The 23739-nt window shown below is 37.0% G+C and overlaps 1 pseudogene; it reads right to left on the reverse strand.

Moving 5' to 3' along the window:
* Positions 1-14175: 14175 nt before the first annotated feature.
* On the reverse strand, positions 14176-21926 carry LOC140674790 (uncharacterized; annotated as a pseudogene).
* Positions 21927-23739: the final 1813 nt, after the last annotated feature.

Consider the following 23739-nt stretch of genomic DNA (forward strand, 5'->3'; position numbering starts at 1 on the left):
TGCATTTCTTTGGGTACAAAAGACTTGGAGAAATATAAAGATACTGTTTCATTTTTAATGAAATTATAGAGATATTTAGTAATCTTCATATTGGTAACAAAGGAGATTTTAAACCTGTTCAGAAAGGAGTGATTATTTCAATTAAATCTATTTTAGAATTGGCAGATTATCTGTTTCGTGAGAGGAAATTTCAATTCTTATTGACAGGTAGACTACGCAAGATTGCGTAGAGAATCTTTTTTCTGTTCTTCGAAGTAAAAATGTTACATTAAATGCTTTACAATTTAAAAATAATCTTAAATTAATTGCCACTTCTTTATATATGCGTTCAATTTCTCGAGCTAATTACGAAGAAGATGATGCGTGATATGTAACAGGTTTTCTAGATGTAATTGAACACAAATGTGAGTCTCGTAATGAATCAAATGCTAATCTATCGTACGAACCAACAGTTCAGGAAATAGGAGAATTGAATACTGTAGAATGTAATATCTTATACATTCTTATAGGGTGTCCCAGAACAACCTTCCGTCCGTAAAATGACGTATTTCTGACACAATTCTAAGACAATTTTTCCTTTACCAAAATTTGATTTGAAGCGTAGTTTTTGTGTTATAAGCAAAAATAGTTAGCAAATCACGCGTCGAGTATAGAAGGCAGGCAGGAGCGGCGCGGCGCACTGCGAGCGCGGGCGCAGCTGACCGTCCGACGGGTGATTACCGCCGCATGAGTCGCTAACTATTTTATCTTATAGCATAAAATTATGCTTTAAATAAAATTTTGGTAAAGAAGAAAATGTCTTATAATTACGTCAGGAATACGTGTTCCTTAAAATAACATTACTTTAATGACCAAAAGTTGTTCCGAATCGCCGGCCGTCGGACGCTGCGATCAGCTGATTGCTACACGCGATGTGTGTATGCTGAGTGTGTGCGTAAAAGAAAGGTACAGAGTGAAAGAAAGAGAAAGAGAGAAATAACCGCCTTCGCGACGGCGACGCTCCTTCGATTGTCATCGACATTGTCGTCAACGACTTCAGACTGATCGATATATTGATTTTCCGGCTCAGCTGAGAGACACATCGCGTGTAGCAATCAGCTGATCGCAGCGTACAACGTTATTTTAAGGAACACTTATTCCTGACGTAATTATAAGACATTTTCTTCTTTACCAAAATTTTATTTAAAGCATAATTTTATGTTATAAGATAAAATTGTTAGCGACTCATGCGGCGGTAATCACTTGTCGAACGGTCGGCTGTGCCCGCGCTCGCGGTGTGCCGCGCCGTTCTTATCTGCCTTCTGTACTCGACGTGTGATTTGCTAACTATTTTTGGTTATAATTCAAAAACTAAGCTTTAAATCAAACTTTGGTAAAGGAAAAATTGTCTTAAAATTGTGTCAGGAATACGTCATTTTACGGACGGAAGGTTGTTCTGAGACACCCTGTATAGTATCGCTGGATACATTGTAATAAGCATTAAAAAAAATACAAAACTTTGTAAGCATTGTATTCGAAGTTTAGGTTCCACTCATCGAAATTTGTCACAATATGCGAGATTAGTGCGATTGCGAAGTTATAAAAACAACACATTGTTTTATGTTAACAATAAAACATTTCAGTTATTTAAAAAAATAGAGTATATATTTAAGCAATATCAAAAATCGTGTAATAATAATCGTGATTATAAAAACTTTTTAGTTGCTACATTTTTAGATATTTTAAGTAACAGTTATATTTTGTTGTGTCATAATTTACATTTAAAGATAGCAAATAGATATGCAATTTACAGAATGAGGATAGCGAATAACAAAACAGTTGTTAAACGTAAATACTATGACAGTAAGTCAATGGCGATGCACAGTTCAATAAAATAAAAAAAATTGTTACATTTTATTTTTTGCTTGACCATCGAATGGTAAAATTTCCACTTTGCATCTATCTTTCGTTAATATTTATACGTTACATTATATATTACATGTTAAACAATTATTTTATTAATGAAAATAATAAACAATTTAGTTTCAGTTTAAAAACAAACTAAAATCTGCACGATTTTATTCGGATATTATTCGATGTTTTATCAGTATTTTTGTGGTTAGTGATAATATAACGTACTCGATTTGCTGATTCGGAGTCGGGTCTAGTCAGTAAATTGAATATGTTTATAATTATACGCTTGCGCTGAAGTTATCCCTACTTAGATTAGAGAAAAAATGGCGGACCAATCAAAACACTCTAAAATCAGATTTCTGATGGCCAGACTCTTATTAAAGGGTCTCTAGTCCCGCAACGCCGTCAATGGTGCGTCGCTGAGTTTCTTCTCAGCGGCGCATCATGGGAAGAGAATCCTCCCCGAACATCTGGGGGGGATTGGCGGGGGTGAGTCCTTGTAGAATGCTAAAAGCGACCCCAGGGCCCACCCATCTTTAAACCGCCTAGGAGGACCACCATGGAGTTTTAGTGGGTATACCCCGTTAAATAGGGGGAGTCCCACATACCCCCGGGGAGTTTCCGGGGGATGCGTAACGCATTTCTCCATGTAAAAAAGAAAAAAAATGATGGAGAGGCGAGAGTAGGTATTGGGAGGAGGAGGAGAGAAAGGTATGCAGACTGTGCGGGAGGGTAAGGGAAACATAGGAACACGTATGGGAGGAATGCCGAGATTGGAGGGTGGGAGGGAGAAACTGGCAGGAAAAGGTAAGGTGGATGTTGGGGGAAGAAGAAGAGGAGGAAGGATGGAGAAGGAGTAGGAAAAGGGGGAGAGGAGGGAGAGAGAGGCGTATAAGTGAGGAGAGGATAAAGAAGGGAGGAGAATGGGGGGAGAGTGAGTGAAGGTGAATGAATGGAAATGAGAGGTTTGAATGAAGGGACGAGAGAGGGAGTTGGAAGATTTTGACATTGAAGGCAAGATGAAGCGGAAGCCCGCGTTAGGATGCGTATGTGTGTGCGAACCTCGGGGGTGTGCGAACGCGGTGACTGTGAGCAGTCACGGGGTCTCCCGAGGGGAGGTAAATGTAGAATAGAGGAATAGATTAAGTTTAGATTAAGTTTAGTTTTAAGATAACGTTAAGCTAGATTAAGTTTTAGGTTAAGCTCGTAGGCTAAAAAGGTGGATGTATGAGCGACGGTGTGGAAAGGGATGATGTAAGAAGAATTCCCTAACCCTAAGGGGATCAGTTTGAATAAAGTTGTCTATCTATCTATATATATACAGGATTTCCCATTTTAATTCCTCCAAACGAATATCTCGAAAACCAAGCCTGGGAGAGAAAAATGTTTTAGGCAAAAGTTGTATGGTTTCGAGGGGCCATAAGATGATACCATTGGTCTGACCTTGAAGAGTCATTAAAAGGTCACGTGAAGATCACCTCCATTTTTTTAAATGGCACCCCCTATTTTTTGTTACATATTCTTGTAGCTGACTTCGAGAGCTTTTCAAAACACTATGATAAAATGTTTTTTCATTAAACACTTTTCGAGTTATAAGGCTTCAAAGTTGCAATATTTTGACATAAAATACAAGATATATATAAAATATTCATTTCTCGATTATCTTACCCTAATACTTTTATGCACAGAATAATGAGACGAATCAATTGGTGTAAAGAAAACACATAGTTATCTTTAAGAAAAAATCTGAATTTGCAACTAGCAGTTACACGTTTTTACATAATTATGTATTTTACTTACGCCAATTGATTTGTCTCGTTATTCTGTGCATAAAAGTATTAGGGTAATCGAAAAATGAATATTTTACGAGATATCTTGTATTTTATGTCAAAATATTGCAACTTTGAAGCCTTATAACTCGAAAAGTGTTTAATAAAAAAACATTTTATCATAATATTTTGGAAAGCTCTCAAGATAAACTACAAAAATATGCAAAAATATATAGGGTGTTCCATTTAAGAAATTTAAAATGACCTTCACGTGACCTTCATGTGACTCTTCAAAGTCAAACTGATGGCACCATCTTATGTCCCCCTAGAAACCATACAACTTATGTCTGAAACATTTTTTCGAATTTTCCATATTTTTCGAAATATTTCACTGGAGGAATTAAAATGGGACACCCTGTATATATTTTGTGACCGTGTAATTTTTTGTTAATTAATGTTACTGCTCCTTTGAATGATTTTCGGCCGGTGGACTGGCCTACGGCACACCTTCGGCGCGATCGCTCTTCCTAATCGATTTTTTTCTCCCGAAACGAGAATGGTATTGGGCACCAGGCGTGAAAATCCACGCCGCTCTAAATGATAATTTCACTTCACGCGAAAAACACCAAGATAATCACAATCGCGGCGGTAACTAAAGCGACTAGCCAGTTTCAAAATAGGGAGAAGGGATGGTTCGTAAGGAGCGACACGAGATTGAGAATTGATAGTGTTAGGCGTTGAATTATTTCGATAAAAGATACAATGATATTAAATATGAATAAAAGATATATTTGACAAGAAATATTTGAAAATGGAGATTGAATGTACAAGAGAAAATTAAAATTATTTGCGACAACTAGACATAGTGGCTGCACTAACTGAGCACATGAAGGGTGCGTGACGGCGCGACGCCGTGGCCGAGTGAGAGATATCAAGTTACACTCGATTTCGGGTCTTCCTTACAATGTCGGAAGTCGCTCACGGCGTGTTAAGGTTGCGGTGACAGTACAATTAAATGTGTCGATAAAATACCGCAATTCTCGGCCACAAACCGTCCGTCAATCGCGCTATTCAATTTGCGAGAGAAATATTCGATGGAATGCGCGTAAACACGCGGTCGGCACGCATCGACCTTCAATATCGATCGCTACTTTTCGCTGTACCCACTATACGAAAACCCTCCTTGTACGTAAAACACAATTGTTCGACACAATCTTTACATGAATATTAACACTTTTGTGGATTACTGTTACATAAATTGCTCCCGGATCGCAAATCGATAAGCGGCAGGGGATATCGAAGTCGCACGCGGCACGCGGTATACGAACTCGCTTCCCGACGGATACAATACAACAAGTATTATAACTAATACGCGACAACTAATACGACAATTAACGCGACAACAAAATATGACTATCGGCGGCTATAGAGAGAGAGACTTTTTTGCCCCTTTTGGGACGAAACGAAGTCCCTCGCGTAATTTTAAACGAAACGGTACGGCAACAATCACGCGACGGCGGAATATTATTTCCCTTAATCGCGACAATTAAAGATACGGTAATTGCGACAGGGCAAAGCTCGTCCGAATCGCGTGAGTTACCGGTTTGGTGATCTTACAAAATTCTTCTTTTTCCGTCGTCCGGTCTCGCACTGGATTGTCGAAATTTTCGGGCCTGTCGTCCTCGGTAGCTCGAACAGTAACGAGCGTGAGGCTTGCGGGAGACACGCCGGCAAATTCGTGCGTAATTAGGCCACCTGTAACGCTATCGCAACCCTTAGGGCTAATCACGGCCGTCGCTTATCGCGGCCGATTCGACCTCGCTTATCGATCCTGGATCCGTTGATTTCCGCGAGGCATCTTCCCGGGGCGGCTTGTCGGCAGCTTCCGTTCGGCTCGGTCCGGTGTCCTTGGCTTCCCCGGATCTCATAGTTGAGTCCGACCTTGCAGCTTCTTAGTCGGGGCTCCGACGTCCCTTACGTCGAGAGTAGCCATTCCCTCGATCGTCTCCTTCTAGTCCTTCGCTCCGGGTGTGATCCTGCAGCTTACAAATTTTTCAACGGCAGCCGATGTTTCCGCCAATTTAGCGGATTTAGATTATTAATTAAAAATGCACACTTCTTCCGGACATGATCTCTCCGCATCCACTTCGCCTTCGCTCGCCATCAGAATCAGCCCTTGTAGCTTCCGAATGAGAAGATGTTGCTGCCGCCAAACTTACGCAAACAACGCGCGCAAACGAAAAATATACGGTTCGCAAGGGCGCTCTCTCTCTAATTGGAGGACGCAGACCCCGCGAAGCCGTCCCCGATCGGGCCTTTCGACCCTTCTGACGGACGAAAAAAAACGTCACGTCACAATATATATATATTGAGGTAGCAGGTGGATACTTCTCTGCGGATCCCGGCAGAGAATAGATCCACTTCAGGGAAGCGACCCTGCCTATGCGAGCCCTGATTCTCTCTCATCTCTATTCTGAGAGGAACCTTGTCCTCAATCCCTGAATCCTTCCCATACCTCCCAACTATATTCCTCGACCATAGTATCCCTACCCTGCTGCCTTGCAGGTTACGGAGGGATCCGTAAAGGCTATGGGACCCACCCAGACAGAAAGGTACTCGTCACCACGCTCGACAAGCGCGGCGTTTTAATTGTCAAAAACCTTCTATGAAATGTCGAAAAAACATATTACTCAAGGCGAGTAGAGTAGAGAGCTCGAAATTTCGCACTTCCACCGCAGTCAGCCTCAAGGATTCTGGGGCAAGCAAAAGCTCGACTCAAGGATAGAAAAAAATGAAAGAAAACAATATATATCGCGGGCTACAACATTCGCACTTTGAGATTCACAGAACACCTCACCACCCTGGAAAATGAATTGGAGAAGATCAAATGGGACGTCATAGGCCTTTGTGAAACGAGACAGGCCGGCGAGGCAATCACCACCCTGAAATCCGGACACCTCCTATTCCAGAAAAACTCGGATGTGAACGGACACATCGGCGGTGTGGCCTTAATGGTCAACAAGAAAATCAAATACTTGATCATCAAAACCAGGGCTGTCTCGGAAAGAGTACTTTACCTAGTGTTGAAACTAAACAATAAATGCAAAGTCCAAATAATACAAACATATGCACCCACCGCAGCCTCAACGGACGAAGAGTATGATCAGTTTCTCGAAGACCTAACAACAGCAAAGAATGTCGAAAGAATCAAATACTTGATAGTGACTGGAGACTTCAACTCGAAGATCGGGAAGAAGACCATCACAGATCCTCCGTACATCGGCGCCTTTGGCTTGGGTGAGCGCAACCACCGAGGACGGACCTTGACGGATTTCCTCAGTAAAGAAAAGATTTTCTGCATGAACACCTTTTTCGAAAAACACATAAATAGGAAATGGACGTGAAAGAGCCCAGATCACGCCACCAAAAACGAAATTGATTACATCTCAGATAGGCGCATTTGCATAGACGTGTCAGTCATAAACCATTTTGACAGGAAGCTACGTCCGATTGAAGAGCTTCGGGGTTTAACGCTCAGCGAACTGTCAACTAAAGTCACGGGTGCAATTAGAACTGCCGTAAGACAAGTATGCCCCCTCTGACCGAGAATAAGAAACCCGAAAATCAGCCCAGATACTGAAAAACTCATAGAAGAACGAAAAAGAACCGATCGAGATTCTCCCAGGCACAGAGAACTAAACAAAATGGTGAAAAAGGCTATAAGGAAAGACCACAGAGCCTATAATACACAAAAGGTCATAAACACCATAGCAAACAATATGAATATAAAAGTTTTACGCTCCAGCAGAGAGGGAAACTGGAAATCCACAAGATGAAGAACGAGCTAGGAGAAGTAATGACGGACAAAAAACAAATCACAGCAACCATTGAAGACTTCTACCAAAGACTGTATAGTTCAACCCAACAAAGACAACAGCTGAGACCAAGGAAAACTATTCAAAATGTAGGGTCCAAAGAACTGCAACCAATCGATGGACCAGAACTGAGAGAAGCTCTGAAACAAATGAAGAACTGTAAAGCACCAGGAGAGGACCTCATAACAAGTGAAATGCTGAAAGCTGGAAAGGCTCTGGAGAAAACACTCCTGACTCTCCTTAATAAATGTCTCGACGAAAGAAGTATCCCGAACTCCTGGCGAAACGCGGAAGTCACTCTGCTTTTCAAAAAAGGCGACTGCACGAGTATGAAAAACTACAGACCTATCAGCTTACTCTCCGTATTCTACAAGCTGCTAACAAAAATCTTAACCAATAGATTGAGCCAAAAACTCGACTTCTACCAACCAGTCGAGCAAGCTGGTTTTAGGAAAGATTACAGTACGATTGACCATATTCAAGCGGTACGCACACTTATTGAGAAATGCACAGAATACAACGTGCCGTTACACCTGGCCTTTGTTGACTACCACAAGGCCTTTGACTCTGTAGAAACATGGGCAGTGCTTACGGCATTGGACAACGCTCGCATTGACTCCAGATACTCTAACTTAATCAAGAACATCTATGATAAAGCGACTCTTTGTGTCAGGATAAATAAAGACTGGATCAATGGAAAGGTCCCAGTACAGAAGGGCGTTAGACAAGGGGACACAATCTCACTCAAACTTTTCACCCTGACTGGAAGACGTGCTCAAGAGGCTCCAATGGAACCAAAAGGGCATCAATATAGATGGGAAGCGATTAAGCCATCTACGCTTCGCAGATGACATCATCCTCATAAGCAATAACGCTGGCAAACTCGAGACCATGCTCCAGGAGCTTAGAGAGGCTTCCCGAGTTGTGGGTTTAAAGATGAACCTCCAAAAGACAAAGATCATGAGCTCCTCAAACATAATCGTCAATATCGACAATCACACGCTGGAGAGAGTTGAGGAGTATGTGTATCTAGGGCATAATATCAAACTTGGGAAGGATAACCAAACATCAGAGATTACCAGACGAATCGGACTGACTTGGGGGGCGTTCAGCAGACTCAGTAACATCCTCAGGGACCTTCACATACCCATCTGTCTAAAACGTAAAGTTTATGACACCTGCATCCTACCCGTGACAACATACGGCCTCGAAACAATGACCCTTACAGTAAAAGACGCCAACCGCCTCCGCGTATATCAAAGAGCCATCGAAAGGGCGATGTTGAGGATTAGTCTGAGGGACAGAATACAAAACGAGAAATTCAGGAGAAGAACAGGCGTCACAGATGTGATGGAGCGAGTGGCGAGGTCCAAATGGCGGTGGGCTGGTCATGTGGCGAGAGACAACAACAAGTGGAGTAAGGCGCTGATGCAGTGGAGACCCAGGGAATCCAAGAGGGGGATTGGCCGACCCCAGCTCAGATGGCGAGACGACATCCAACGCCATGCGGGAAAGAACTGGATCCAAGTGGCCCAGGAGAGATCGACGTGAAAAAGCAAAGAAGAGACCTATGTCCAGCAGTGGACTTGTACGGGCTAAAGAAGAAGAAGATATATATTGTTGCGGCCCTGCTATCGGTGGGCTAAAGTTATCTTCAGATGAAGTTGTCTCGGAAAAGTCTCCGTTGTCAAGAGATTAAAAAATAAATAACAATTGCCAGATTTTTGAATAGCTGTCGACCGTGTCGGACGTACTTTCGAACGGCTTCGCGAATTTCCCATTTGATGTACATAATTTATTCTGGTTTATTAAAACGTTCTTATTCGTTCCTTTAAATAAGTGTTCTAATTATTTTACGGCTCGCGAGTGTTGGTGTGTTGTGTGTGTGTGTGATTCGATTTTTATCGAATCGGTGGCACGGACGCAACAATATATATATGTATATATGTATATATATATATATATATATATATAAATAAATGAATAAAATCAGTGCTCTCTTAAATATAAACTAAGAACAATAGATTATAAACGGCAATAAAGAGCAAAAATGTGTCATGACAAACGGAATAGGTAGTAATTAACGAAGAATATAATAAATAACAAAGTAAGGTATATTATAAATGATATCAGAAAATTTTGGACTTAATCATACATATGTCGCAATAATGTCGCTCCAGTAATAAATACTAATAACCAAATTATATATCGCAATAACGCAAAGTTACATAATCGATGATATTAAAAAACGATAAATGTTAAAAGAAATTAAAATACAATTAACTACATTGAATGCGAACGTTTCGAGCTGTAATTTTGAGTATTCTTCAGCGCAATAATTAAACTATAATTATAAAAATTAAGTGAACCGAGAAATATAAATAATAAGTTATAAATAAAAGTGTAATTGAGCTATTGACTTAAACTATTATGGACCGTCTCCGATGGGTGTATTATGATTTAACAGACGACGGAGTCAACATTACAAAGAAGTCACTGACCTGGCAATATTGTATGTGAATAAACAATGATCGTTGAAATCTGTAAAACTGGTGATGTTTAAAAGAAAGTAAAATCTGACTTAATAATCACTATTCAATAACTGTTAGGCGGTCACTCACTCTTTAACAATATTTTGTGACGGTTGTTAATAAATTGTTGACTCAACTATGTGTACTGTGGAGGTCGCTCGGATAATGTCAAAAAACAATACAAGTTACGTGTTTATATAATATGTTCCCACCACTAAATTTTTGGAAGAGTATTAACAATATCATGATAGACACTCGGTAAATTTTCCGTGTCAGTTTGTAGATTCAGTCCATTCTTTTGTCTTTTGATAAATATCATCTCAGAGATAAGCCTCTTGGTATAAAATGAAGCTTCATCAAATATTCTATCAAAATCATGGTTAAAATCCCGTCTATGATTAGTGATTACCGAGTTCGTGTTTGTATTATGATGTATATGTCTTTTATGCTCTGTAATTCTAGTGTTTAGCTTCCGGGATGTTTGGCCAACATATGAGGCATCACACTGGTTACAGTTAATTTTATATATGACGTTAGTTTTTAATTCTGTTGGAATGATGTCTTTGTGAGCTCTAATTAATTTATTTATTTTGTTAAGACTATACTGCGCGAGTTTCACTCTCGAATTTTTTGTTAAGCTATTAAATTTCTCTGTTAATCCATGTATATAAAGGATCGTGAAATAAACCGGTTTCACTTCACTTGGTGTGTCACTAGTGAGGATTTTATTGTCAATGATGGATTTTAAACGTAGCCAGATGACATTAAAAATCAGTTTTAATGGGTAATTATTATCTAAAAGAATTCTAATGATTATGTCTAAATTTTTACTGTGATATCTGGGATTTGAGAGGAAAATTGCTCTGTCCACTAATCCGATGATTGTGTCCTGTTTTTGGTGGAGTAAATGGTGTGAGAAGGATTCAATATGAACTTTCGTGGTCTTGTTTGTCAGAGTATTGTTATGGGGATTATTATGCGAAAAAAGCTATAATCGGTTCGAGTTCTTTGGTAAAGATGAAAGCTTTAAACACATTATATTTTAATCCTCCATTTTACTTCAGATTTGTAGATGACATAATTATGGCTGTACCCTCTGACTCTATTGATTACACGCTTAATACTTTCAATTCACAACATGTTAGACTACAGTTCACTATTGAAGTAGAGAAGGATCATAAAATCAATTTCCTTGACATAACTTTCAAGACGGAAAATAATATTTTAATATTTGACTGGTATCACAAACCCACCTTTTCAAGGAGATACCTAAACTACTTCTCACACCATTCACTCCACCAAAAACGGGACACAATCATCAGATTAGTGGACAGAGCAATTTTCTTCTCAAATCCCAGATATCACAGTAAAAATTTAGACATAATCATTAGAATTCTTTTAGATAATAATTACCCATTAAAACTGATTTTTAATGTCATCTGGCTACGTTTAAAATCTATCATTAACAATAAAATCCTCACTAGTGATACACCAAGTGAAGTGAAACCGGTTTATTTCACAATCCTTTATATACATGGATTAACAGAGAAATTTAATAGCTTAACGAAAAATTCGAGAGTGAAACTCGCGCAGTATAGTCTTAACAAAATAAATAAATTAATTAGAGCTCACAAAGACATCATTCCAACAGAATTAAAAACTAACGTCATATATAAAATTAACTGTAACCAGTGTGATGCCTCATATGTTGGCCAAACATCCCGGAAGCTAAACACTAGAATTACAGAGCATAAAAGACATATACATCATAATACAAACACGAACTCGGTAATCACTAATCATAGACGGGATTTTAACCATGATTTTGATAGAATACTTGATGAAGCTTCATTTTATACCAAGAAGCTTATCTCTGCTATTTATCAAAAGACAAAAGAATGGACTGAATCTACAAACTGACACGGAAAATTTACCGAGTGTCTATCATGATATTGTTAATATTCTTCCAAAAATTTAGTGGTGGGAACACATTATATAAACACGTAACTTGTATTGTTTTTTGACATTATCCGAGCGACCTCCACAGCACACGTAGTTGAGTCAACAATTTATTAACAACCGTCACAAAATATTGTTAAAGAGTGACCGCCTAACAGTTATTGAATAGTGATTATTAAGTCAGATTTTACTTTCTTTTAAACATCACCAGTTTTACAGATTTCAACGATCATTGTTTATTCACATACAATATTGCCAGGTCAGTGACTTCTTTGTAATGTTGACTCCGTCGTCTGTTAAATCATAATTAAACACCCATCGGAGACGGTCCATAATAGTTTAAGTCAATAGCTTAATTACTCTTTTATTTATAACTTATTATTTATATTTCTCGGTTCACTTAATTTTTATAATTATAGTTTAATTATTGCGCTGAAGAATACTCAAAATTACAGCTCGAAACGTCCGCATTCAATGTAGTTAATTGTATTTTAATTTCTTTTAACATTTATCGTTTTTTAATATCATGGATTATGTAACTTTACGTTATTGCGATATATAATTTGGTTATTAGTATTTATTACTGGAGCGTATTGCGACGTATGTATGATTAAGTCCAAAATTTTCTGATATCATTTATAATATACCTTACTTTGTTATTTATTATATCGTTCGTTAATTACTACTTATTCCGTTTGTCATGATACATTTTTGCTCTTTATTGCCGTTTATAATTTATTGTTCTTAGTTTATATATATATATATATATATATATATATATACATATATACAGGGTGGACCATTTTAATCCATCCAGTCGAATATCTCGAAAACCAAGCCCGGGAGAGAAAAATGTTTCAGACAAAAGTTGTATGGTTTCGAGGGGGGCATAAGATGGTACCATTGGTTTAACCTTGAAAAGTCATTTTAAGGTCACGTGAAGGTCACTTTAAGTTTTTTAAATGGAACATCCTATATATTTTTACATATTCTTATAGCTCATCTCGAGAGCTTCCCAAAACACTTATGACAAAGTATTTTTCATTAAGTATTTTTTGAGTTATAAGGCTTCAAAGTTGCAGTATTTTGACATAAAATACAAGATATCTCGTAAAATATTCATTTTTTGATTATCTTACTCAAATACTTTTATGCACAGAATAATGAGACGAATCAATTGGTGTAAAGAAAACACATAATTATGTTAAAGTAAAAATGTGTAACTGTTAGTTGCAAATTCAGATTTTTACTTTAACATAATTATGTGTTTTAATGGTACCATCTTATGGCCCTCTCGAAACCATACAACTTTTGTCTGAAACATTTTTTTCTCCCGGGCTTGGTTTTTGAGATATTCGACTGGATGGATTAAAATGGTCCACCCTGTATATATATATATATATATATATATATATATATATGTATAAATTAATTGTATGAATTTTTTTCAGGTAGTTTGTAACTCACGATTACAATTTATACATTGTTATACGGGCCAAGTTGGCTCTGTACATGACATGCGTGTTTATAGATTATCTAAATTTGAAAATATGTATACGGATGCAAACTTTCCTAATAACAGCCATGTCTTAGGTGTAGCATATTAATTAACAAAGTAAGTGATGGTACCATTTAAGAATAATGGTCATCTATCTGACAGCCAAAAAAAATATAATTATTATCAGTCTTCTACTAGAATGATAGTTGAACGGTCACTAGGTCTATTAAAAGGCCGTTTTAGGAGTTTGTTAGACACACTTCCAATGCAAAGAACGGATTTGACTCCAAAATATATAATTGCTTGCTGTATTCTGCATAATATTTGCTTATTACAGAATGATCTGATAGATATTCCTGTTATTATTAATGAGCCAAATGTACAAGAAGCAGGAATATTAGAAGATAATGCACACGAGGAAGGTATAATAAAAGAAATGCAATAATGTACTATTTACAAAATAAATTGTAAATATTTTTCTTTATTAAAAAAAATTGTATCACATTTTTATTTGTAATAATAAAATAATAAACATTTTTCAAACTTAATAAACTTATAATTATTACCTGAAACAAATGTTAAATATAATTCTTTTTTTTTTAGATACTTTACTTGTACAGGGCATAAAGCATGTTTATATTACATTTTTCCTATGGTGTATTATTCTCCTGTTCCTCTTCTTCTATATGTGAGCCTGCAACTGTCATGGGTTTAACCCAAGGTTTATCACGGAATAATTCATCTGTTAGAAATCGTTTCCTTTCCGTTCGAGTATCGTGACGTATTAGCCACAAGACGGCGCATGCGCTGCAGTTGTGGCGCTAGAGCCTCAGTATGGAGAATGCGAGTGATGACGTATGTACGACAACAAGAGTATTAAAATAAAGACTCAAATAAAAAGCATACTGAGTCATTCCATACCATTCAATCACCATCCTATGTTACATTTTGGCGACCGTGATAGGACACGATAATATCGTAACGTGGATGTGAGAAGGTGGTCGATGATATACGTATTACAATGGAAAAGATAAAGAAAGTGCGTACTGTTGTGCGAGCAGCATTTACTCGTAATTTGGGAGTGTTGAACGCAGAAATAACCACAGAGAAACCAGATGTAGAAGAGCTTCGAGCGCGTTTCGCTATAGTAAAAGAGAAAGCGGACGAGCTTGAGGAAATTAAGCATAAAATATTTGAGGTTATGATCGAGGACGATACGGATGAGGGACAGCTTTTACAAGAGACGGAGGCAACCGACGAGTATAGATTAAGGTATGAGTACATAAAAGCTGCTGTAAACAATGTTCTTAATCCGATTCAACCAGTATTAGCTACACAAGATGTCGGCCAAGAGACGCACGCCTCCCGAGATATGCATGTGCGTACTTTCAAGTTGCCGAAGATACAGTTACCAAAATTTACTGGAGAGCTTAAAGATTGGTTGCAATTTTGGAGCTTATTCAAAAACATACATGAGGATCCGACTATTTCCAAAGAAGACAAATTCCAATATCTGAGCCAATCGATGGTGAAAGATTCACGAGCTAGTTAATCAATAGTTTTTCGCCGACGGCTACAAATTATGACAAGGTAATCACGTGTTTGAAGAACCGATTCAGCAGAGAGGACTTACTGGTCGAGGTATATATTCGTGAAATGCTAAAGTTGGTATTGAACAGAACGAAGGCAAGTAATCATATCTCTTTATCTAGAATTTATGATAGACTTGAAACTCAATTACGTGCCCTCGAGTCTTTAGGTGTTACGACAGCCATGTGTGCAGCGATGCTCTATCCATTGGTGGAATCGTCGCTACCGGAGGATCTTTTACGTGTTTGGCAGAGAAATCCAAGAGCAATCGCTTCTAACACATCAAAACAACGGTTAGACAAATTGATGAACTTTCTGCAAACAGAGGTACTAAGCGAAGAAAGGATTGCCATGGCTGTGAGTGGTTTTGGCTTGCATGATGAACAAAGCGATGCTCGAGATAAGTCCAAAAGGAAGGGAAAGGTCGAATCAAAGGAAATTGCTACTGCGGCTGAACTTCTTTCGACGAAGGAAGATAAACACTCGTGTATATTTTGTAGTCAAAATCATGACAGTGCCTTATGTGCTAAGGCGAAGAAGATGACACAAGAAGAGAGATATAAAATTGTCAAAGAGAAAAACGTCTGTTTTCATTGTTTGAAGACGGGACATAGTTTCAAATTTTGTCGTTACAAGGAAAACTGCCCATGGGATGGGAAGAAACATGTTCTTCTCATGTGTCGAGATATACTGTCAAGTAATGCCTCAGAAAATAGCCATGTGGAAGAATCCACGAAGATGCAACCTAATCTCTTCAACGTCATACTCTCGTGCGAAGTATTTTTGCAAACGCTTCGTTTAAAATTATACAATCGAGGAAAAGAACGAGTAGTTAGAGCTGTTTTCGACACAGGGTCACATAGATCGTACGTACTCGAACATCACGCCAAAGATCTGGGCTTTGAGGTCGTAGGGGAACAGAAGGTCGTACACTTGCTATTTGGTGGCTCAAAATCGAAATCTCAAACACACAAAGGTTATCAAATTTCAATCAGGAGTTTGGACAATAAGTACTCTTGTAATTTTGTGGCATTGAGTCAAAAGGAGATATGTCGATACGTTCCCTCGTTGAGTAAAAGATCATGGTTACAAGAATTGCAGCAAGAAGGAATACAACTTACAGACGTTGATACAAGAGACGAACCAGTGGCAGTCTTAATTGGCGCAGATATTGCAGGAAAATTAATGACAGGCAATCGCAAGGAACTAGATTCTGGACCCGTTGCATTAGAATCATTGCTCGGGTGGACATTAATGGGAAAAACAAACAACTGTTCAGATATGAAAGAAGATACGGCTCTTATGGTTGTATCCATGTTTGGGCAAGACGCCAGTATCACAGACTTGTGGGAACTGGATACGTTGGATATTACGGATCCCATAGTCAAAAGAACGAAAGAAGAACATCAAGCACAAATAATGAAAAATTTTCGACAAACGATCGAGATGGACAGCGATAATCGATATCAAGTGTTGCTTCCATGGAAAGAAGATCATTTACCGTTAGCTGTCAACAAGGATGCGGCAGAACATTGGTTTAAATCTATTACGAAGAAACTCAATACTCAAGGTCTCTATGATAGTTACCAGGAGGTGTTTGATCAATGGCTGTCAGAAGATATTATTGAAAAAGTTCCAGATGATGAGGTACAGAAAAAAAGTTATTACTTACCTCATAGGCATGTAGTTAAAAATAACAGCACAACCAGAATTAAACCTGTATTTGACGCATCGGCTGGTGACAGAAATGGGCTTTCGCTCAACCAGTGTTTAGAGACAGGTCCTAATCTAATAGAGCAAATCCCAAATATACTTCTGCGTTTCAGACAGAATAAAATTGATGTGATATCCGATATTCGAAAAGCCTTTTTGCAAATAAGCATTGCGCCAGAGGACAGAGATGTGCTACGTTTTCTATGGTGGAAGAAGATTCATCCGGAACAAGTAGAAATATATCGACATAAAAGAGTGGTCTTTGGAGTTTCTAGCAGCCCCTTCTTGTTGGGAGGAACTATCGAGCATCATCTAGAAAGAATGTTGCTGGAAGTCGACGTAGATGAAAAAAGGAAGGTTATCAAACATATGATGAAGTCATTCTACGTAGACAACTATATAACCAGCGTCAATTCAGAACACGAGCTGTTTCGGTTTATAGATGTGGCAAAGTTAGTAATGACAAAAGGTAATTTTGATCTGTGAGGTTGGGAGTACAGCGAACAAAAAGAGACCGAAACTTCAACGTTAGTACTTGGATTAAAATGGAATAAAATCGAAGATACGCTGGGATTATCACCATCCTTGATCAAGTCGCACACAAGTTCGCAAATCACGAAAAGAGTTATATTGTCCGAAGCTCAACGCGTGTTTGACCCTATTGATGTAGCATCTCCTGTATTATTGAAACCCAAGCTTTTGTTACAGAAACTTTGGTCACACAAGATTAGTTGGGACACCGCACTACTAGAGGATGTGGAAACCGAATTCAAGGAGTGGCAACAACATCTCCACTGGTTAGAAGAATTACACATTCCACGACAGGTTTTTCGACAAAATAAAGAAACGAATAATTTATCATTTCACATATTTGTGGATGTTAGTCAAGAGGCGTATGCAGCAGCCTTATTTGCACGAACGGAAGAGTCTGAAGACGTTTGTGTCCAACTTATTGAGGCTAAATCTAGAGTAGCTCCAATAAAAAGAGTAACAATTCCACGATTGGAGTTACTTGCTGCGACAATTGGAGTACGTTTATGGCACACAATCAAGAACGCTTCAAACTTTAATGGAGCAGAAGTTTTCTTTTGGTCAAATTCCACGATGGTGTTAACATGGATTCATAAAGATAAACCATAGACTATCTTTGTTTATAATCGAGTGAAAGAGATACGCAAGTTATCAAATACAAGTCAATGGCGTCACGTACCAGGAAACATGAATCCAGCTGATCTACCGTCTAGAGGATGCACAGCTGAACAGTTGGTGGAATCACAATGGTGGGAGGGTCCGGTATGGCTCAAACTACCACAAGAACAGTGGCCTTCGATCAAATATAGCTCAGATGAAATAGAGATTAAGGGGATCCCGGAGTGAGAGGCGAACTCCGACGGATTTGCGCCCTCTTCTTAGTGGAACTAAAATTGTCGATAATACCGATCGATTATTCTATCGCTCTGTCTCTCTCTCTTGCCTTGATCTCACGCACATAAGGGGATCCCGGAGTGACATACACGAAAATTTCAACTACATTTATCTTTTTTATTAGACTTTCGAACTCATTTCTAAAAGCTCACTAATACTCTCTTATGTTATCCCTATCGAGCCAGCTACATTTGCTGCATGAATAAGCTGCAGAACTTTTACATCAGATAAATATTCTTGTGATCTGACGCAAGAAAATCATAACAAAATTGTAAATGTTTGATTTTTTATTTGAAATATAGCTGTCACGCATTGTTATTAAAAATACTTCAATCGTAGAAAAGGATTTATCAATCATTTTAATTAACAAAGATATCGATGAGTTTAAAAAATATTAGCGTTTTATCGGTAAGGTAGGACAGTACGGCATCCCCTTAACAATGAAATCAAGAAATCGACAGACCGTAACAAAAAGTTTTCCCCGGACAATAATATAGTGCGAGAAACGGCTATGCTTGTTTTAGAGCAAGAGGAAGGCTGGTATATGAAGAGACAGTCCAAATATTTGAGAATAGTGCGGACTACGGCATGGATTTTTCGTTTTGCTACTAATTATCGAGTTTCTCGCAAAACAAGACTATCGGAGAATTATCGACGAAAGAAGTTGCTGCTGCAGAACTTACAGTCCTAAGATTAAGCCAACAAAAATCATTTAGCGACAAAAATGAGCCACGACTAAACACTTTGGACGTCTATAAAGACAAAGAGGGATTAATACGACTGAAATCACCCGTTATCAACCGCTATGAGGACGAATATGATTTTCGACACCCAATTATATTAAACTAAAAACATCCCTTAGTTTTAAAACTAATCGAATATAAACATCAACAACTTGGACACGCAGGAGTTCAGATAGTAATGAACAATTTGCGAGAAATGTTCTGGATTCTTTCTTGCAGATCAACTCAACGATCAGTCATAAATCATTGTATAGTATGCAAGAGACACAAAAGTAAAAAATTAGAAGCAATCACGGGTGATCTACCAAATAAACGTGTAAAAAATGCTGGAATTTTTGAAGTCATAGGAAATGACTATGTAGGACCTCTGTTTTTAAGGAAACCACAAAAGGCGTGGATTTGTTTATTTACCTGCGCTGTTTATAGAGCAGTCCACCTAGAACTCACAACTTCCCTTTCTACAGAAGCCTTTTTGCAAGCCTTACGCAGATTCATTGCACGAAGAGGTAGACCTTCAATAATTTATACAGACAACGGAACCAACTTTATTGGAGCCCGCAATTTACTTCACAAAATTGATTGGAACAACGTACAACAATTCAGCACAGTACAACGAATAGAATGGCGACTCAGTCCTCTTTTAGCGGCCTGGTGGGGGGGGATGGTGGGAGCGTCTGGTTAGAATAGTAAAAGATATACTCAAACGGATCTTGAAGAAAGCGTGTTTATCCTATGAAGAAATAAACACAGTTTTATGTGACTGTGAGGCTATCATCAACTCACGTCCACTGACATACCTCGCAGACGATCCAACACAATTAAAACCTCTGACGCCTATGATGTTTCTACAAAACACTGTTCAAAATGAAGCACCAGATCTAGACAAATTAGAAGTCAATTTGAATAAGCAAATGCGATATCACCAGAGTTTACGGGATAGTTTAAGAAAACGTTTTCGCACGGAATATCTGGGACAGCTATCTCGACGTAAAATCAAGAGCAGTTGCGTCCCCGTAAAAGAAGGAGATATTGTTCTGCTGGACCAAGACAACTTAAAGCGACTGGATTGGCCACTGGCCCGAATAACTAAAGTATTCCCAGGAAAGGACGGCATTATCAGAGTGTTCAAAGTCAAGACTGCCAAGGGCGAACTCATGAGACCAATTCAACGCCTATACCCTTTGGAGATATCTTCAAGAATGCAAACTACGAAAAAATCAGCTGATGAAACGGACCAAACCAGGAACGAAAACAGAAGCGTTATTTCACAGAACACACCAAGGGAAATTCGGACTCAAAGTGGCAAACTTGTGACACCACCAAACAGATTCGGATTTTAACACATATTTTGTTTTATTTACTTGTTTATTTACTCCGCTTTCTTTTCGTAGGCTTAAAGAATTTTCCAGAATTTGAAGTTTTCTTTCTTTCTCTTTTTTTCAAATCACGTACATAATACAAAATTTCAGTTTATATAGGGTTTTCCTTAGTCTAAAGTTTATCATTTATCGAGTTGTTCATAAGTTCCTTTCACATCTCAAGGTGGGAGGATGTTAGAAATCGTTTCCTTTCCGTTCGAGTATCGTGACGTGCTAGCCACAAGACGGCGCATGCGCTGCAGTTGTGGCGCTAGAACCTCAGTATGGAGAGTGCGAGTGATGGCGTATGTACGACAACAAGAGTATTAAAATAAAGAATCAAATAAAAAGCATACTGAGTGATTCCATACCGTTTAATCACCATTCTATGTTACATCATCCATAATCTAAAATAAAACATATAATAAAATTTTGATATACATTAAATATTATCAAATAAACATATGTATATCAACACACACACGCACGCACGCACGCACGCACGCACGCATGCACGCACATGTATATACATCTTTATGTAAGAGTAAGTTTAAAAAAGTACCTTTAAATATTCCCATTCTTTACGATTATTTCCACTTTTATTATTGTGGTCTATAATTGATTTGTAAGTTCGTTATAAGGCTTGAAACTTAGTCGAACATTTGACTCCTGTAACATTATATCCTTTTATCTCTTTCGCAATTTTATTCCAGTATTGTTTGACTGTTCCTTTTCCATTTTGGTACTCATCTTTATGTTCACTATATAAGTCTAATAATAAAAGAGTTTTTGCTTTAATCCAAATGTGTGTACCTATAATATAATCATTAAATAAATACAATTTGAATATTTATAAGTGCATTTAATATGCAATCGATATACTTGTTAAACGCATCTTATATATTCATTTTTAAAACGATTTGTACAACTTTTCAAACTATGAAATGATGACTGAAAAGTTTCAATAGCTGAATGATTTTGCACAGATGACGGTGTCATTATACAAACTTATAAGCAATCACTGCCTTTGTTAATATATAATTCATATTATAATTCATAATAATATATAATTCATATTATAATTCATATTAAGTATTAAATTACCTTCTGTGCCTTCATGAGTATTTGTTGTAGCAGTAGTACTGGTACTTGCTGAAACAAACAAAACTATTTGACATAACTAATATCACTCATTAAGCAAATCTAAACTCATGATATTTACGTTCACTATTATTCACATTTGGATACACTGAAATGTACTTTCCTTAGCCTTTCGTAGCAATAATGTTGCAAAATTCATATCTATAAAAGAAGTAAAAATAATATTTATAACATTTATAAAAATATTGACTTTATTGGATTTGTTTTTTTTTAACTGAACTGGTTGAACTAGTTTAGAGGTTATCTTTTTCCCTCTGCATTGAAAGAAGTCAATTCAGCTAAAAAAACAAATCCATTATAAATTGCATACTTACCTTTTTGTGTTCTTTCTGCATCTTCCTTATTTAAAATTATTTTGTATTCTTTATTGTCTTCTGCATCTATCAAACACATTTCTTCGGGCGCCGCCATCTTTCTGCTGCGAATGCCTCACCTCGCGAGCCGCAGTAATGAAAGCAGGAAATGACGACAAAATCTGACATCATATGAACACAAAAACCGATTGAAAGTTTACTGGCGCGTATACCGGAACGACATTCACAGTACTGCTAGTACTTACAGTGAATATCGGAACACACCCATAATAATAAATTATATAAAATTATATATAATATTTACGTAGTTTATATAGAATTTTAAACATTTCTATATAATTTTTATATTGTTATATCTCATTACACATAAAAAATTTTTTTACCGAGTAATTTACTTAAAATAACTATCAATTCTCAACATTAAGAATATATTTGATTTCATACATACCATTTTTTACATTGACATTTTCTTTTTCACAAACTGATATCCATTTTAATAATTGCTTTGTCTTTTGGAAATCGGAAAAATTGAATATTTTTTGATTTTTTTTTTCGAGAATTGTTTTTACAAGTTTTTACGCATGTACTCATTATATGTTTAAAGGATATATCTGATTTTGATTTTTTAAAGAAAGAGATATGTCAAAGTCACTTTGTATAACCTCGATGATTTGATATAAGCGCTTAAAAATGGCCGCGTCTGACATCTGCGCAGAACTGTACGAAATTCGTATCGAGTATGACACACTTTAAGCAGGCTCCATACTATCGAGCCGAACCTCAAGCCGAGTCCCGAACCGAACTTTGAACAGAATATACAAACGAACCTAAAATGGAGCTTTACCGCGAACACAAATTCAATTTTTTTAAGCCGAACTTCACGGCCTCGTCGTAATAGTGCATGTTTGATTTGCATCAGTTGTATAATTCATGTGACTCAATCTACAAATAAAGACGATTTCGTAATGAATAATGAAAAATTAAAGTTAGCTGCTGCAGTTTATATTTATATACATAACATAATAAAAAGGAAAAGACGAAATAGACGATGGTGGCAAATTCGTTTATTATCAAGAAGAATGGAGTACAATGCTAATAATTTGCTTAGTGATTTAAAATTCCAAGAAATTAGTGAGAGATATAAAAACTTTATAAGAATGTCATCAAGTGATTTTGAACATCTTATTAATTTGATTGGTCCAAAAATACAAAAAAAATACGCATTTAAGAGAAGCCATCAGTGTATAAGAAAGACTTATAATAACATTGCGATTTTTAGCAACCGGTGAGGGTTACACAAGTATGCAATATTTATTCAAAGTATCAAAACAGTGCATTAGTCTTTATTGTACCAGAAGTTTGTGAAGCTTTAGTTCACTCGCTGAAGGAATATGTACAGGTAAAAACTTTTATTTAATTAAACAATATTTCTAATTTTTATTTATTCAAAATTAAAATTATGACTTATAAAAAATTTAGTAGTAAAATTAATAATTGTAAAAAATTTATTGTTTATATTTAAAATATAAAAAAAAAATACAAAATTACATGTTTTTGAAATAATTTTTATTTATCAATATATTATAAAAGGCATAAATATCTATTTAAAAATATTTAATTTTTTAAATTTGTAATACGGACAAATTAATTAATTTTGAAACTTAAACGACGAATCTTTTACATTAAAGCATAAACGTGTGAACTGTATGTGTAAATTATATATGTGTATGTATGTGTGTGTGTAATATTTAAAAAAAACTGAACAAAATATACATTAAAATAATTATTTAATATTGATTACACACAAAATATTAAGAGAATATAAATTTTAATATAAATTTAAGTACTATGTAAAGTGTAATCCTCATCAGAAATAACAGAAGTAACTGTTACGGGACTGACATTAGGAA

This window comes from Anoplolepis gracilipes, chromosome 16 (assembly GCF_047496725.1).
Source record: "Anoplolepis gracilipes chromosome 16, ASM4749672v1, whole genome shotgun sequence".
Classification (NCBI taxonomy): Eukaryota; Metazoa; Arthropoda; class Insecta; order Hymenoptera; family Formicidae; genus Anoplolepis; species Anoplolepis gracilipes.